At 41.5% G+C, this 18,328-nt stretch overlaps 1 protein-coding gene and 1 long non-coding RNA gene across 3 annotated transcripts in view; one reads left to right on the forward strand and one right to left on the reverse strand.

Annotated features, from left to right (window-relative positions):
- Positions 1-18,328, forward strand: part of LOC139538342 (ly6/PLAUR domain-containing protein 1-like) — a 46,862-nt gene that overhangs the window by 16,260 nt on the left and 12,274 nt on the right. The gene's annotated exons all lie outside the window — the stretch shown is intronic.
- Positions 5,987-10,084, reverse strand: LOC139538345 (uncharacterized). Of its 2 annotated transcripts, XR_011667713.1 has the most exons (5): positions 9,713-10,084; positions 8,734-8,816; positions 8,167-8,256; positions 7,010-7,156; positions 5,987-6,913 (listed from the first exon to the last, which is right to left on the reverse strand). It is a non-coding gene; the product is annotated as an uncharacterized lncRNA (long non-coding RNA). The 2 variants fall into 2 exon arrangements; XR_011667712.1 differs by having other exon boundaries at positions 8,734-10,084.

Genomic DNA, 18,328 nt, shown 5'->3' on the forward strand with positions numbered 1-18,328 from the left:
CTCCTGGCATCCGCCAAACCCAGATTTGTCCATCGGACTGCCAGATGGTGAAGAGTGATTCATCACTGCAGAGAACGCGTTTCCACTGCTCCAGATTACAATGGCGGTGCGCTTTACACCACTCCAGCCAAGACTTGGCATTGCGCATGGAAACGGCCATGAAAACCCATTGCATGAAGCTCCCCATGAACAGCTCTTGTCCTGACGTTGCTTCCAGAGGCAGTTTGGAACTCGGTAGTGAGTGTTGCTATCGAGGGCAGACAATTTTTACTCAAAATGCGCTTCAGCACTCGGCGGTCCTGTACTGTGAGCGTGTGTGACCGACAGTTGGAAGTTTACATACATTTAGGTTGGAGTCATTAAAACTTCTTTTTTTTTCAACCACTCCACAAATGTCAACCACTCCACATAGTCGGTTAAGGACATCTACTTTGTGCATGACACAAGTCATTTTTCCAACAATTGTTTACAGACAGATTATTTCACTTATAATTCACTGTATCACAATTCCAGTGGGTCAGAAGTTTACATACACTAAGTTGACTGTGCCTTTAAACAGCTTGTAAAATTCCAGAAAATGAGGTCATGGCTTTAGAAACTTATGATTGGCTAATTGACATAATTTGAGTCAATTGGAGGTGTACCTGTGGATGTATTTCAAGGCCTACCTTCAAACTCTGTGCCTCTTTCTTGACATCATGGTAAAATTGAAAGAAATCAGCCAAGACCTCAGAAATACAATTGCAGACTTCCACAAGTCTGGTTCATCCTTGGGAGCAATTTCAAAACGCCTGAAGGTACCACGTTCACCTGTAAAAACAATAGTACGCAAGTATAAACACCATGGGACCACGCAGCCGTCATACCGTTCAGGAAGGAGACGCGTTCTGTATCCAAGACATGAACGTACTTTGGTGTGAAAAGTGAAAATCAATCCCAGAACAACAGCAAAGGACCTTGTGAAGATTTTTATTTATTTATTTATTTATTTATCCGTTATTTTACCAGGTAAGTTGACTGAGAACACGTTCTCATTTGCAGCAACGACCTGGGGAATAGTTACAGGGGAGAGGAGGGGGATGAATGAGCCAATTGTAAACTGGGGATTATTAGGTGACCGTGATGGTTGAGGGCCAGATTGGGAATTTAGCCAGGACACCGGGGTTAACACCCCTACTCTTACGATAAGTGCCATGGGATCTTTAATGACCTCAGAGAGTCAGGACACCCGTTTAACGTCCCATCCGAAAGACGGCACCCTACACAGAGCAGTGTCCCCAATCACTGCCCTGGGGCATTGGGATCTTTGTTTAGACCAGAGGAAAGAGTGCCTCCTACTGGCCCTCCAACACCACTTCAAGATGCTTGAGGAACAGGTAAAAAAGTATATATATCCACAGTAAAACTAGTCCTGTATCGACAACCTGGAAGGCCGCTCAGCAAGGAAGCAGCCACTGCTCCAAAACCGCCATAAAAAAGCCAGGCTACGGTTTGCAACTACACATGGGGACAAAGATCGTACTTTTTGGAGAAATGTCCTCTGGTCTGATGGAACAAAAATAGAATTGTTTGGCCATAATGATCATTGTTATGTTTGGAGGAAAAAGGGGGAGGCTTGCAAGCTGAAGAACACCATCCCAACCGTGAAGCACAGGGGTTGCGGCATCATGTTGTGGGGGTGCTTTGCTGCAGGAGGTACTGGTGCACTTCACAAAATAGATGGCATCATGAGGACAGGAAATTATGTGGATATATTAAAGCAACATCTCAAGACATCAGTCAGCAAGTTAAAGCTTGGTCGCAAATGGGTCTCCAAATGGAAAATGACCCCAAGCATACTTCCAAAGTTGTGGCAAAATGGCTTAAGGACAACAGTCAAGGTATTGGAGTGGCCATCACAAAGCCCTGACCTCCATCCTATAGTAAATGTGATAATAGCAAAAAATAGATATTTCCCAAATAAATTGTTGAATCTTTCATGTACTGTAGCTACAACATGTACATGACAGAAATGTGAACACTATGGGGATGTTGACCATAGGATGTTTAAAGGGACAACTACTGAATTATTTACATGAACCAAGTGATAACTGAGCAATAGATGTCAACCAATGGAAGTTTAAAAGATAAATAAAAATATGTATAATTAAAACAAACTAAATCGACCCCAATTCAGAACTATTTACTTTTTGGGTGAGCTTTGGCGATGGCGGCCCTGTGGAAGTCCTTTGTCCAAATCTTGTTGAATGCATGCATGCACTGAAACTATCAGAAAACGCAAAACAAACAAATTAGGATGCTGAAAACTATTTACAATTTAGCATTTTAAAAGGAAGCAATTGAGTTATGCCTAATATGGCAATTCATATTATTTTTCCAAAATAAGTTGTTACTCTAAAAGATGCTATGTTATAAATAACCCAATTTGGTTAATTTCGACAACCCAGCGGTGGGTCAATATTGGACAAACACAGCATTAGGTTAATTCAACCCAGCGGGTTTGGGTTGTGCTTCTAACCCAGTGTCTTGGGTTGAGCACTTGACCAAACTGCTGGTTAATATTGGACTATATTGCTGGGTTAAAACCCAGTGTGTTGGGACATAAACCCAGTACATTAGGTTGAGAAAATGGCCCATTTTAGCTCGGTAATTTTTTAAATGTAATCCTTATTATTATTTTCAGTGTCATTCTAATTTAAATTTTGCTTGCAAATTGTTGCCTTCTCTACCATCCCACCCCCTCCATTTCCTACACACACAATCAAGATGCAACGTTGTATTTCAAATGATTTAATTTGTATTGCTTGCATTTCAGAACATCGTCAGACAATTGTCCACAATGTACAAGAATATATACATTTTTTAAATAGCACATTGAAACAAAACCCAATTGTCTAAATACTGCATTTGGAAAGTAATTCAGACCCCTTGACTTTCTCCACATTTTGTTAGATTACAGCATTAATCTAAAATGAACTAATTTGTATTTTTCCCTCATGAATCCACACACAATACCCCATAATGATAAAAGAAAAACAGGTTTTTATACAGTAGCAGTCTAAAGTTTGGACACAGTCATTCAAGATTTTATTTTATTTTTTTACTATTTTCAACGTTGTAGAATAATTGTGAAGACATCAAGATAATGAAATAACACATATGGGATCATGTAGTAACCAAAAAAGTGTTAAAGAAATCAATCTGTTTAATATTTGAGATTCTTCAGAGTAGCAACCCTTTCCCTTTGACCGCTTTGCACTCTCTTGGCATTCTCAACCAGCTTCATGAGGTAGTCACCTGGAATGCATTTCAATTAACAGGTGTGCCTTGTTAAAAGTTAATTTGTGGCATTTCTTTATGTGTTTGAGCCAATCAGCTGTGTTGTGACAAAGTAGGGGTGGTATACATAGCCCTATTTGATAAAAGACCACAAGTCCATATTATGGCAAGAACAGCTCAAATAAGCAAAGAGAAACGACAGTCCATTGTTACTTTAAGACATGGATGTCAGTCAATCCGGAAAATGTCAAGAACTTTGAACGTTTCTTCAAGTGCAGTCGCAAAAACCATTGAGCGCTATGATGAAACTGGCTCTCATGAGGACCGCCACAGGAAAGGAAGACCCGGACTTACCTCTGCTGCAGAGGATCGGTTCATTAGAGTTACCAGCCTCAAAAATCGGCAATTAACTGCATCTCAGATTGCATCTCAAATAAATGTTTCACAGAGTTCAAGTAACAGACACGTCTCAACATCAGCTATTCAGAGGAGACTGGGGCCAAGAAACACAAGCAATGGACAATAAACCGCTGGAAATCTGTCATTTGGTCTGATGTGTCCAAATTTAACCACTGTGTCTTTGTGAGACGCAGAGAAGGTGAACGGATGATCTCCTAATGTGGGGTTCCCACCGTGAAGCATGGAGGAGGTGTGGTGGTGCTTTCCTGGTGAAACGGTCAGTGATTTATTTAGAATTCAAGGCACACTTAACCAGCATGCATACCGCAGCGATACGCCATCCCATCTGGTTTGCACTTAGTGGGACTCTCATTTGTTTTTCAACAGAAAAATGACCCAACACACCTCGAGGCTATTTGACCAAGAAGGAGTGATGGAGTGCTGCATCAGATGACCTGGCCTCCACAATCACCTGACCTCAAGCCAATTGAGATGGTTTGGGATGAGTTGGGAACTCCAAGTCTGTGATGGCATTGTCAGTGTGCATCCATGCTCTGCACAAGTCCTCATATTCTAAAAATCAAATGATTTCTCTAACAGGTTGGGACAAACATGGTTGAGTACCTGCACCAGGCGGAGGTGACCAGACCCTACCCATTTGTGTTGGCTCTTGGGGACTGCTCACATGTTTACAGTCATTAGTGGACCAGCATTGGAGCTAGGTACATTGCTGGGGGCGCTGGATGTGTGCTTCAAGTCGTATTATTTATTTGATAAATCAACTTTCTCAGACTGTTTGCCCCAGAATGGGAATTCCTACAGACCACAGTGTATCAGTTGCCAGGAACAGAATCCCTCGCAATTTTTTCCACTGAACAATAGTGTATACAGTGGGGAGAACAAGTATTTGATACACTGACAATTTTGCAGGTTTTCCTACTTACAAAGCATGTAGAGGTCTGTAATTTTTATCATAGGTACACTTCAACTGTGAGAGAAGGAATCTAAAACAAAAATCCAGAAAATCACATTGTATGATTTTTAAGTAATTAATTTGCATTTTATTGCATGACATAAGTATTTGATACATCAGAAAAGCAGAACTGAATATTTGATACAGAAACCTTAGTTTGCAATTACAGAGATCATACGTTTCCTGTAGTTCTTGACCAGGTTTGCACACACTGCAGCAGGGATTTTGGCCCACTCCTCCATACAGACCTTCTCCAGATCCTTCAGGTTTCGGGGCTGTCGCTGGGCAATACGGACTTTCGGCTCCCTCCAAAGATTTTCTATTGGGTTCAGGTCTGGAGACTGGCTAGGCCACTCCAGGACCTTGAGATGCTTCTTACGGAGCCACTCCTTAGTTGCCCTGGCTGTGTGTTTCGGGTCGTTGTCATGCTGGAAGACCCAGCCACGACCCATCTTCAATGCTCTTACTGAGGGAAGGAGGTTGTTGGTCAAGATCTCGCGATACATGGCCCCATCCATCCTCCCCTCAATACGGTGCAGTCGTCCTGTCCCCTTTGCAGAAAAGCATCCCCAAAGAATGATGTTTCCACCTCCATGCTTCACGGTTGGGATGGTGTTCTTGGGGTTGTACTCATCCTTCTATTCCTCCAAACACGGCGAGTGGAGTTTAGAGCAAAAAGCTCTATTTTTGTCTCATCAGACCACATGACCTTCTCCCATTCCTCCTCTGGATCATCCAGATGGTCATTGGCAAACTTCAGACGGGCCTGGACATGCGCTGGCTTGAGCAGGGGGACCTTGCGTGCGCTGCAGGATTTTAATCCATGACGGCGTAGTGTGTTACTAATGGTTTTCTTTGAGACTGTGGTCCCAGCTCTCTTCAGGTCATTGACCAGGTCCTGCCGTGTAGTTCTGGGCTGATCCCTCACATTCCTCATGATCATTGATGCCCCACGAGGTGAGATCTTGCATGGAGCCCCAGACCGAGGGTGATTGACCGTCATCTTGAACTTCTTCCATTTTCTAATAATTGTGCCAACAGTTGTTGCCTTCTCACCAAGCTGCTTGGCTATTGTCCTGTAGCCCATCCCAGCCTTGTACAGGTCTACAATTTATCCCTGATGTCCTTACACAGCTCTCTGGTCTTGGCCATTGTGGAGAGGTTGGAGTCTGTTTGATTGAGTGTGTGGACAGGTGTCTTTTATACAGGTAACGAGTTCAAACAGGTGCAGTTAATACAGGTAATGAGTGGAGAACAGGAGGGCTTCTTAAAGAAAAACTAACAGGTCTGTGAGAGCCGGAATTCTTACTGGTTGGTAGGTGATCAAATACTTATGTCATGCAATAAAATGCAAATTAATTACTTAAAAATCATACAATGTGATTTTCTGGATTTTTGTTTTAGATTCCGTCTCTCACAGTTGAAGTGTACCTATGATAAAAATGACAGACCTCTACATGCTTTGTAAGTAGGAAAACCTGCAAAATCGGCAGTGTATCAAATACTTGTTCTCCCCACTGTATGTATCTGCACTTCTATGTAGTGTGAGAAGTGACCGGAGGAAGCACAGCCCTCCGTCTGTTTTCCTGTGAATTAATCGATCAAAAAAGCCCTATTTATAGCTCTTACATTGACTTAAAAAAAAAAAATGTATATGCAAATGTACCCACTTTATGCATACAGTCCTGTATGTGGCTCGTTTGCCTTTAGTTCAGCTACTGAAGGACGTTATGGTACGCTTTCATTCTATCACAACAAAAATAAATACAAATGTTACATTTTGAAGATTGTGAAAAGTGCTTTATGAATTACATAGTTATTACTTAAGTAATGAGTCATTCATATATGTCCTTAGTAGAGTCAACCCAATTGTAGACCATTTATTTTATGACAAAACAGCATTGTGTGTGTGTGGTCACCTAAGATAGCTGAGGTGTGTCAGGTAATGTGAATATCTATTGATAAGCTCTGGCACTGTCTGATAGACAGATCTGTTTTAATACCACTTAAGACAGACAGTGGTATTCTCCGGTGGGAAAATGTGCATATTGTTTTATGCAGATTTTAGAATATTCTCATGATAATGTGTCGCAAATTGGATGGAAGTCAAGGTTTACAAATGCTATCATCTAATTTCCCCCATCAATCTCCCTATACCTATCCACTATTTAAACTTAGACTGCAAGTCAATGAAGGACTTTCTGGACTCATTGAAGCTGGGTCGGAATGTCTATAAGATAGTCACGATGTCACCTTGTGTATCTGGAGAGAAGAATGTTTAGTAAATAACTTGATTGTTTCAGGCAAAAAATAAATGAGCATCTGAAGCACCGACAGCAGTATAATTTCAAACTATACCTGCACTTCAAAGAGAAGATCTTGGGACTGCTTCTCTCTGGGCTGCTTCTCCCTATACCTGCTTCTTTTGTCCTTGACGATCGTGATCCAGTATTCAGAGAGTTTCCCTGAGCAGTCCGGGTTGAAAATGTAGAAGTCCTTAGCAATCTGTAGTAAAGCAGACAATTACATTTTAAACATTTTACGTTTAGGTTTTTTGACAAACCAAAACATACATTGACAAAAATGTAACATTTACATACATTTCCAGAAACATTAATAACATCATGCTTGCTCAGATCCACATGTTCCCACCGTATCCACACCCAATGCTGTTTCTAATGCTTGTGAGACTTCATATGACTTAAAATTCTGTTATGTTGGAGCCAGACAATTTACTTTTCCATTGCAGTTAATCACTAGTCAGGTGTTAGCCAAACTCTCAATGTCCTTCTGACTTCAGTCTGGAATGGCTTTTTGATGTCGGCGCAATGCGTCAAATGAAGGGTGCTGTGATTTTACTGGTTGGCTCGCTTGTCTGTCTTTCTCACTCAAACACTCACAGCCCCGAGTGCCGCTCTATTACAATGGTTGGATTTTCAAATCCAAACAATGAGAGAAAAATAATTATTTGAGAGAATCCCATTGCACAATTTATTCATTAGCCTCCTTTCCAGAACAGTGTGGTCACAGCTCTCTGCGCTGTGAGTCATGTGGGTCATGTCAGCCAGGCTAGTAAATCACAGCAAACAGAATCAAATTCAAGTCTGTTTTTGTAAAAAATTTACCCCACCATAGCTGGACTATCCAGCAGACACAGATACTTTCGAACTATTTCGAATGTCTTTGCTCCATTCTGTCTGGTCCACTGAGACCTCTGGATCACGGTCTCCTTCGTGTACTCCGTAAACTGGTTTGCCGGACAGATGTTCAGCCACATCTGGGCTACCCTTTCACATTTGACTCTTGTGAACACACAATATTCCAATTAATTATACATTCCTTTTAAAAATTAGTTTTCAAAATACACATCTTTCAATATGTACCTAGCAAGACCAGGGTACTGCCAAAGATTGGTGTGTCGCTTGGTGCGTCCACAGTTCTATGTATTCACGTTTGTGTGTCCCGAGGACCTCCCCTAGTGTATAAAAAAAATGTGGCGTTTACAGAATACTCACTGCGTGTAAGGCTTTTATGTTCTTCTTTAAGCTTCAGGCTATAGTCGAGTCGTCCAAAAGCAAAAGAGCTTTCCTGGTCCATCTCCTCTGCTGCAAAAGTGAGGGTAAAAGGGAAAGGGGATAACCAATCAGTTGCACAACTGAATGCATTTTACCGAAATGTGTCTTCTGCATTTAACCCAGTACTACCTACTGCAGTTGTGCCCTTGAGCAGAACACTTTACCACTAAGTGCCCATGAGCTGCTTCCAGCCTGTGATGTGTGTCAGGTTGGTCATTGTGACAGAATATCTGTTCAAATGACCCAATAAAACAAGTATGGTCAAATTAAAGCCAGGCTATATATGGTAGCTGTGCATGTAATGTATCTAGTCCAAAATTGGCTACATGGTTCTAAGAGGCTCTGGTTAAGTTGTCTTTCAAGTTTCCATTAAGGTTATACTATTGGTTATCGATGACAATGTGAAAGACATAGATGCTGTTTTACACAGGGTCAATAAAAATCTGTTTTTTTTTCACCCCAAAGCCTGTCCCCACTCTCAAAAAATAATTTCTCAGTTTTACTTACACTCCAACTTTTGAATCAAAGATTCTAGGTTCCACTCATTCAGCGTAGCCTTTACAAAGCTGTCCATTCATTGGCCTTAGTCACTGCATTTAAGTACAGAAATAAATAAATGTTAAACATTACTAGCTCGCTATACTAACTTGGCTACATCAAATATAAGGCACTCTGTTAGCTAGCTAACAGAATTTGCGTCCGTCCTCCTCAACTTAACAAGTCCAACTAATGCTGCCACTGTCAGAAACCATTGAAAACCAGTACAGTAACGCTAGCTAACTCAATCAATCACCATGCAAGCAAGAGATAAGCCTGCCAAATAGCTTAAATTTAACCCAGATGAAGAATAAGTCAAATCTAGCTACGGTGCATTTGGAAAGTATTCAGACCCCTTCCCTTTTTCCACATGTTACGTTACAGCCTTATTCTAAAATGTATTGAATTAATTTGTTACCTTATCAATTTACACACAATACCCCATAATGACAAAGCAAATACCAGGTTTTTAGACATTTTACAAATATGAACAAATCAAGCAAAGATGCACTGTGTTTAAAGGTAGGCTTTGAAATACATCCACAGGTACACCTCCAATTGACTCAAATCATGTCAATTAGCCTATCAGAAGCTTATAAAGCCATGACGTAATTTTCTGGAATTTCCCAAGCTGTTTAAAGGCACATTCAACTTAGTGTATGTAAACATCTGACCCACTGGAATTGTGATACAGTAAAATGATCTGTCTGTAAACAATTGTTGGAAAAATTGCTTGTGTCATGCACAAAGTAGATGTCCTAACCATCTTGCCAAAACTATAGTTTGTTAACAAGAAATTTGTGGAGTGGTTGAAAAACAAATTTTAATGATTCAAACCTAAGTGTATGTAAACTTCCGACTTCAACTGTAAATATAATAGCTATAAGTAAAATCCATAAAACAACTTAATCATGGCCATAAGGCGTGCCTCCCTGGCAGTCACCACCACCTTCCGCTTCTCTTCCCTCTCCCTCCGCTCTTCACGCTGCCGTGCCGCCTCCGTCCTTTCGGCGTTCTTTCGGCATCCTTTACAGCTGCCAACCTTCCATCTTCTCAATGTCCGTCAGCACAGCCATCCACTCTGGTTCCTTATTCTTTTTATTAGGAGGACTGAAGGATCCCTCCTCCACTTCTGGACCCTTCTGGGAGGGAGAGGAGCCCACAGCCGCACGCTGGGAGGAGGATGATATGATGAGAGATAGTGGCCGTGGGGTGATGGAGTGGCAGCCCCTCAGCGCCTCATCGATCACCGCAAGTCACTTCCAGGATGCGGCTGTGGCCTCCCCTCCCTCCATGCTGCCTCCGGTGGGGGGAGCTTTCAACTTCTGAAATGATAGAAAAGGATAGCTTTCAACAACTAGTATTGCATAACATGAACATTACAGTCAGCTCAACACAGATAAACGGACGTGACAAATCAAGACACTGTAAAAAAAAGTCCAGTCTTTTACAGTTAATTACTGTAAAAGTATAGTATATTCACTGTCTCAAATTTACAGGATGATACTGTCAATATAAAAAACTAAGTTACAGTATTTTATAAATGTACAGTATTCCTGGCAGCACAGTAGAACCTTTGTTTAGGAGAACTACAGCGAAAATAGAGTACATGTACATATCAGTCTAATGTACATTACCACACAAATATGGAGAGTCTGTGGACACATGTGAATGACCGACACATTGTTATTTAAGGTAAAATCAATAGGCTGGACCACAAAATGAGCTATGGAAGAGGACTCTAGACTATAACATCCAATTGAGCATATAATTACTTGTTTGCCTTCTCCTAAAATAATAAAACAGGATGTTAGCCTTTTCAAACAAAGACACGGAGGCTTTTAGAACATGCAATCATAACATAGGCATTAAAGTCATCCATTCCAAAACATGTTAATCTGTTAATCAGAACTAGAGTGAATACAGATGCAATGGTTGCCTCGCTCTTGCCTGCCCCTCTCCTCTCGTGTGTGTTAATATTTGTCCTATTTCACAAGTTTGTAATTTATACATGTGTATTGGAAATGTATTTTTTGCATCTCTCACTCTCCCTGAGACCCCCTCAGAGTGTGGTCCATAGCCAGGGTCAGCCATTTTGAACGGCACCGCTGCAGCAATTCGGGTTAAGTGCCTCAAGGGCAGATCGACAGATTTTTCACCTTGTCGGCTCAAGGATTTGAACAAGCAACCTTTCAGTTACTGGCCCTGCGCTTTAACTGTGTGCAAAAAAAAAAACACAAATGAAAAGGATCGAGTTTCCACTCTTGCGTCTTCAACAAACTGGGACGTCAAATGTTTTTTTTTTACATTTCGGTCCTTGAAGCCTTCAACCAAAATATAGAAGCCATTATGCAGGTAACTGAAATAGTCTGCTCTCAACATTGCAATTGTCCAAATGTATACTGTGTCATTCATACCTTCAGAACCACATAACAGAACCACATAACAGAACTCCAGAAGCGCCCCAGTCCGCCGATCCTTTTTGCCCAGGTCTCCCCTAAATGAATCCCAAAATTCAGGCAGTGAGAGAAACAATAACAAATCATATACAGTATGTTACTTCAACCAATAACATTCAAATGAGCATACTGTATACAGTGCCTTCAAAAAGTATTCACACCCCTTTTTCCACGTTTTGGTGCTACAGCCTGAATTGAAAATGGATTAATGTCGAAGTGAAATTTGTTTTTATACAGATTAATAAAAAATGAAAAGCTGAAATGTCTTGCATCAATAACTATTCAACCCCTTTGTTATGGCAAGCCTAAAAGAATACAGGAGTAAAAATGTGCTTAACAAGTCACAAGTTGCATGGACTCTTAATAATAGTGGTTAACATGATCACCCTATCTCTGTACCACACACATACAATTATGTGTAAGGTCCCTCAGTTGAGAAGTGAGTTTCTAGCACAGATTCAACCACAAAGACTAGGGAGGTTTTCCAATGCCTCACAACGGTCACCTATTGGTAGATGGGATAAAATAAAAAAGCAGACACTGAATATCCCTTTGAGCATGGTGAAGTTATTAATTACGCTTTGGATGGTGTATGAAGACACTCAGTCACTACAAAGATACAGGCGTCCTTCCTAACTCCGTTGCCTGAGACGAAGGAAACCGCTCAGGGATTTCACCATGATGCCAATCAATGGTGACTTTAAAAGAGTTAGAGTTTAATGGCTGTTATAGGAGAACTGAGGATTGATCAACAACACTGCAGTTACTCCACAATGCTAAACTAAATGACAGCATGAAAAGGAAGCCTGAACAGAATAAATAAGTAAAATAAAATATATATATTCCAAAACATGCATCCTTTAATACTGCAAAAAATGTGTCAAAAAAATTAACTGTTTTGTTCTGACTACAAAGCAGTGTGTTTGGGGCAAGCACAATACATCACTGACTACCACTCTTCATATTTTCAAGCATAGTGGTAGCTGCGTTATGGTATGCTTGTCATCATCATGGACCACGTTGTAATTTTTTTTACAGGTTTGACATCAGCTTGAAAATCTATGGCAAGACTTGAAAATGGCTGTCTAGCAATGATCAATCAACTTGAGAGCTTGAACAATGAAAATATAAATAATGGGCAAATATTTTACCATCCAAGTATGCAAATCTCTTAGACTTACCCCAAAACACTCACAGCTGTAATAGCTGCCAAAGGTGATTCTAACATGTATTGACTAATCAAGAGAGAGTATTGTTTATAATTTTTTTATCATAGAATTTGCATTAGTTTTTGTATGTTTGTGGATCGTTGACAAAGGACAATTTTAATCCCACTTTGTAACATAAGAAAATGTGTAAAAATTCAAGAGGGTGAAGACTTTCTGAAGGCACTTGAGAGGTTTTGAATTAGCCAATTAGCCAAATAACTAGAAATACAGCATATGTCAAATGTAAGCATAGCTACAGTTGGTCTAAACAACATGAACCACTCATGTCTATCAACCAAGATTCGGTGGCCCATAATGTTGGCTATATTTCTCAGACTAACTGACACTTCAGAAGGAAAACCAACAACAACCATTTACAAAAAATAGAGGCACAAAAACCAGTATCTAGCTTGCTAGCTCAATAGCACAGCTGAGGGTAGCCAAACGTCAGTCTAGTTAGCGATCATAAAACATGCATGCAAATCGATTGCTAGCTTCCTGCGTAAACAGGAAGTGACTTAATTGGGGGTCATATGGGCGGTTTCGAGGGGTTAAAAAGGTTACTCTTCCCAAATTGTACATTTTTGTGACTGGGGGACCCGACATGCCATTTTTTCCCCCATTTTTTTTCAGTTTTAGAACTGGGAGCCTTGTTATGAAGAGGATATTGGCCACATTGTTTAAGACTGACTTGAAATTGTTTGCCTGTCTGTCTATGGGAGAGGGGGGACAAAAGTGAGAAGGGGGAGTAAGAGAGAAGACAATAAGGGGATAAAGAGGGAGAGCGACTGACATGAGAAATTTAAACCATGTGACACTGATCTTTTCCCATTGACTTCAATGTATTGATAAAAATGTCAGCTAATGTGCAAAAAACGTGTCAGGATGACGTTTTCCTATGATATGTTGTGTTTTGTTGTTTACTTGAAGAGAACTATCAAAACTCGAAACCCGCCTTTTTACAAGGTTCCAATACATTGTGTGGGTTTGAAATTCCCAAAATGTGTGCAGTGAATTCTACTAGCTGAAAAGCCGAAATGAGTATAACATACTGGCATTTTAAGCATACTCGATTTCAAAATTTCACATACTATAAAACCAAAAATGTGCGTACCCAAAATGTCTACTATTTAGAACGCAAGTACGTGTATTCGGACACGGCCACTATCTCTCTGCCTGGTAAAGAACCTTGAGCCAGGAAGTTTCCGACCCTTAAATTTGTTGAACAGTGACTGTAAGATATTAGCCAAGACCCTTGCCCCAAACCCTTAGAGACGATAATCCATCTAGACCAGTTTGGGTTCATCCCAGTTCGTCTCTCTGCGAAAAACATTTGAAGGCTAACTCTCTTTATAACCCCAGTGATGGCAGCATCCTTGCCGAGAAGACCTTTGGCAGGATAGAATGACCGTACCGGTTTCATACACTCACCAAATTTGGCTATGGTCCCATGTTCATTAGCTGGGTTAGGGCCTTATACAGCACCCATAATAAAAGATGGGCAACTCTCCCCTTTATGGTGTAGAGCTGAAATCTTGAAGATTAATGCAGTGCCTAAGCTAGCCTATTTCATCGCTTCCATCCCTATCCAGTTCGGGCAAACTCTCTCCCTGCAGTTCTTATGGAAGAATCAGAAACCCAGGTTAGGGTATTGGAAAGTAACTACCTATATTCAAAGGTGGACTAGAGACCTATTCGCATGGGACTAGTATTACCAAAGAATGTTGGTTATGCAATTATTACCCCAGAATGTCGCCATTCCAGAGGACATTTCGGATGGTACTTAAAAATTTAAAATAAATCAATAAATGTACAACTATGACGAAAGCCTAGAGGTTTCTATTCTAGGCGTGAGGCTATTTCAGCATGTCCAAGTGATAACAGGCTACAAAGAACTCGAGCTTGGCTCCCAAGTATCTAAACCATACCAAACCATCTTTTGTAAAGGGTCGCCATAATACTTGAATTGAAGAAGTGTGATCATAATCATTAGGATATTTTATCTATACACAATACCTGCATAATAAATAAAAATGTATTGAATTAAATGCACGTCTCGTTTACATGCCCTTCCATTCGGAAAGTATTCAGACCCCTTGACTTTTCCCACATTTTGTTACGTTACAGCCTTATTCTAAAATTGATTATATTGTTTTGTTTTCATCATCAATCTACACACAATACCCCATAATGACAAAGCAAACACCGGTTTTTAAAATTTTTTGAAAAGTTATTAAAAAGAAAAAGCTGAAATATCACATTTACAGAAGTTTTCAGAGACTTGTTGAAGCTCCTTTTGGCAGCGATTTTTTTATTTATTTTATTTTATTTTATTTTACCGTTATTTTACCAGGTAAGTTGACTGAGAACACGTTCTCATTTGCAGCAACGACCTGGGGAATAGTTACAGGGGAGAGGAGGGGGATGAATGAGCCAATTGTAAACTGGGGATTATTAGGTGACCGTGATGGTTGAGGGCCAGATTGGGAATTTAGCCAGGACACCGGGGTTAACACCCCTACTCTTACGATAAGTGCCATGGGATCTTTAATGACCTCAGAGAGTCAGGACACCCGTTTAACGTCCCATCCGAAAGACGGCACCCTACACAGAGCAGTGTCCCCAATCACTGCCCTGGGGCATCAATGCCTCAATTCTTCTTGGGTGTGACGCTACAAGTTTGGCACACCTGTATTTGGGGAGTTTCTCCCATTCTTCTCTGCAGATCCTCTCAAGCTCTGTCAGGTTGGATGGGGAGCGTCGCTGCACAGGTATTTTCAGGTCTCTCCAGAGATGTTTGATCAGTTTCAAGTCCGGGCTCTGGCTGGGCCACTCAAGGACATTGAGACTTGTCCTGAAGCCACTCCTGCGCTGTCTTGGCTGTGTGCTTAGGGCCTCTGTCCTGTTGGAAGGTGAACCTTCGCCCCGGTCTGAGGTCCTGAGCCCTCTGGAGCAGGTTTTCATAAAGGATCTCTCTGTACATTGCTCCGTTCATCTTTCCCTTGATTCTGACTAGTCTCCCAGTCCTTCACCACAGCATGATGCTGCCACCACCATGTTTCACCGTAGGGATGGTGCCAGGTTTCCTCCAGATGTGACGCTTGGTATTCAGGCCAAAGAGTTAAGTCTTGGTTTCATCAGACCAGAGAATCTTGTTTCTTGTGGTCTGAGAGTCTTTAGGTGCCTTTTGGCAAACTCCAAGCAGGCTGTCATGTGCCTTTTACTGAGGAGTGGCATCCGTCTGGCCACTCTACCATAAAGCATTAATTGGTGGAGTGCTGCAGAGATGATTGTCCTTCTGGAAGGTTCTCCCGTCTCCACAGCGGAACTCTGGAGCTCATTCAGTGGCCATCGAGTTCTTGGTCACCTCCCTGACCAAGGCACTTCTCCCTGATTGCTCAGTTTGGCTAGGCAGCCAGCTCAAGGAGAGTCTTGGTGGTTCCAAACTTCTTACATTCAATTTTAAGAATGATGGAGGCCACTGTGTGCTTAAGGACTTTCAGTGCTGCAGAAATGTTTGTGTCCTTCCCCAGATCTGTGCCTCGACACAGTTATGTCTCGGAGCTCTACCGACAATACCTTTGACCTCATGGCTTGTTTTTTGCTCTGACATGCACTGTCAACTGTGGGACCTTATATAGACAGGTGTGTGCCTTTCCAAAGTTTATTTGTCACGTGCGCCGAATACAACATGTGTAGACCTTACAGTGAAATGCTTACTTACTAACCAATGGTGCAAAAAAGGTATTAGGTGAACAATAGGTAGGTAAAGAAATAAAAACAACAGTAAAAAGACAGTGAAAAACAGTAGCGAGGCTATATACAGTAGCGAGGCTACATACAGACACCAGTTAGTCAGGCTGATTGAGGTAGTATGTACATGTAGATATGGTTAAAGTGACTATGCACATATGATGAACAGAGAGTAGCTGTAGCGTAAAGAGGGGTTGGTGGGTGGGTGGGACACAATGCAGATGGCCCGGTTAGCCAATGTGCGGGAGCATTGGTTGGTCGGGCCAATTGAGGTAGTATGTACATGAATGTATAGTTAAAGTGACTGTGCATATATGATAAACAGAGAGTAGCAGCAGTGTAAAAGAGGGGTTGGTTGGTTGGGGGGGGGGGCACACAATTACAATCATGTCCAATCAATTGAATTTACCACAGGTGGACACCAATCAAGTTGTAGAAACATCTCATGGATGGACAATGGAAAAGGGATGTACCTGAGCTCAATTTCGAGTCTCATAGTAAAGGGTCTGAATACATTTATATATAAAGTGTTTGTGTTTTTATTTTTAATAAATTAATGTCTAAAAACCTGTTTTTGCTTTGTCATTATGGCGTAATGTGTGTAGATTAAGGATTTTTTTTTACATTTAATCCATTTTAGAGTAAGGCTGTAACGTAACAACAAAATGTGGAAAAAGTCAAGGGGTCTGAATGCACTGTAAATGTTATTCACACCTCTAAGTCAAATATATGTTAGAATTACGAATACAGCAGTAAGTCTTTCTGGGTAAGTCTCTAAGAGCTTTGCACACCTGGATTGTACAATATTTGCCCAGTTTTTTATATTCTTAAAGCTGTTGATCATTGCTAGACAGCCATTTATGTCTTGCTGTAGATTTTCACACCGATTTTAAGTCAAAATTGTAACTAGGCGGGCCTCCCGGGTGGCGCAGTGGTCTAGGGCACTGCATCGCAGCGCAAGCTGCGCCACCAGAGTCTCTGGGTTCGCGCCCAGGCTCTGTCGCAGCTGGCCGCGACCGGGAGGTCCGTGGGGCGACGCACAATTGGCCTAGCGTCTTCCGGGTTAGGGAGGGTTTGGCCGGTAGGGATATCCTTGTCTCATCGCGCTCCAGCGACTCCTGTGGTGTGCTGGGCGCAGTGCGCGCTAACCGAGGGGGCCAGGTGCACGGTGTTTCCTCCGACACATTGGTGCGGCTGGCGTCCGGTGTAGCGATGATACAAGATAGTAATTACTAGCGATTGGATACCACGAAAATTGGGGAGAAAAGGGGGTAAAATTTAAATTTAAAAAAAAATTGTAACTAGGCTACTCAGCAACTTGCAATGTTGTCTTGGTAAGCAACTCCAGTGGATATTTGGCCTTGTGTTTTAGGTTATTGTTCTGCTGAAAGTGAATTTGTCTCCCAGTGTCTGTTGGAAAACAGACTGAACCAGGTTTTCCTGTAGTATTTTGCCTGTGCTTAGCTCTATTCGGTTTCTTTTTATTATAAAAAAAACTTTCTAGTCCACCACGCACAGAACGAGCAGTATGACTGATTTCCTGCAAGACAGGAATGTCAGTGTGCTGCCATGGCCAGCGAAGAGCCCGGATCTCAATCCCATTGAGCACATCTAGGAGCTGCTGGATCGGAGGGCTTGGGCCATTCCCCCCAGAAATGTCTGGGAACTTGCAGGTGCCTTGGAAGAGTGGGGTAACATCTCACAGCAAGAACAGGCAAATCTGGTGCAGTCAATGAGGAGGAGATGCACTGCAGTACTTAATGCAGCTGGTGGCCACACCAGATACGGACTTACTTTTGATTTTGACCCCCCCCTTTGTTCAGGCACACATTATTCAATTTCTGTTAGTCACATGTCTGTGGAACTTGTTCAGTTTATGTCTCAGTTGTTGAATCTTGTTATGTTCATACAAATATTTACACATGTTAATTTTGCTAAAGCGCAGTTGACAGTGAGAGGACGTTTTATTTTTTTGCTGAGTTTGTTTTTACACAGGGAGTCCTTCAAGGATGTCTCAGCCAGCTCAGAGATGACAGGTACTAACTATAGAATATTGATTGTTTGTGCTGAAATACATTGCAGTACAGTAGATGTAGATGATGTAGAACAGTAGATGTTCTAGCCACATGCTTTGTTGTGGGGCTA

Source organism: Salvelinus alpinus, chromosome 14 (genome assembly GCF_045679555.1).
Source record: "Salvelinus alpinus chromosome 14, SLU_Salpinus.1, whole genome shotgun sequence".
In the NCBI taxonomy this organism is placed as follows: Eukaryota; Metazoa; Chordata; class Actinopteri; order Salmoniformes; family Salmonidae; genus Salvelinus; species Salvelinus alpinus.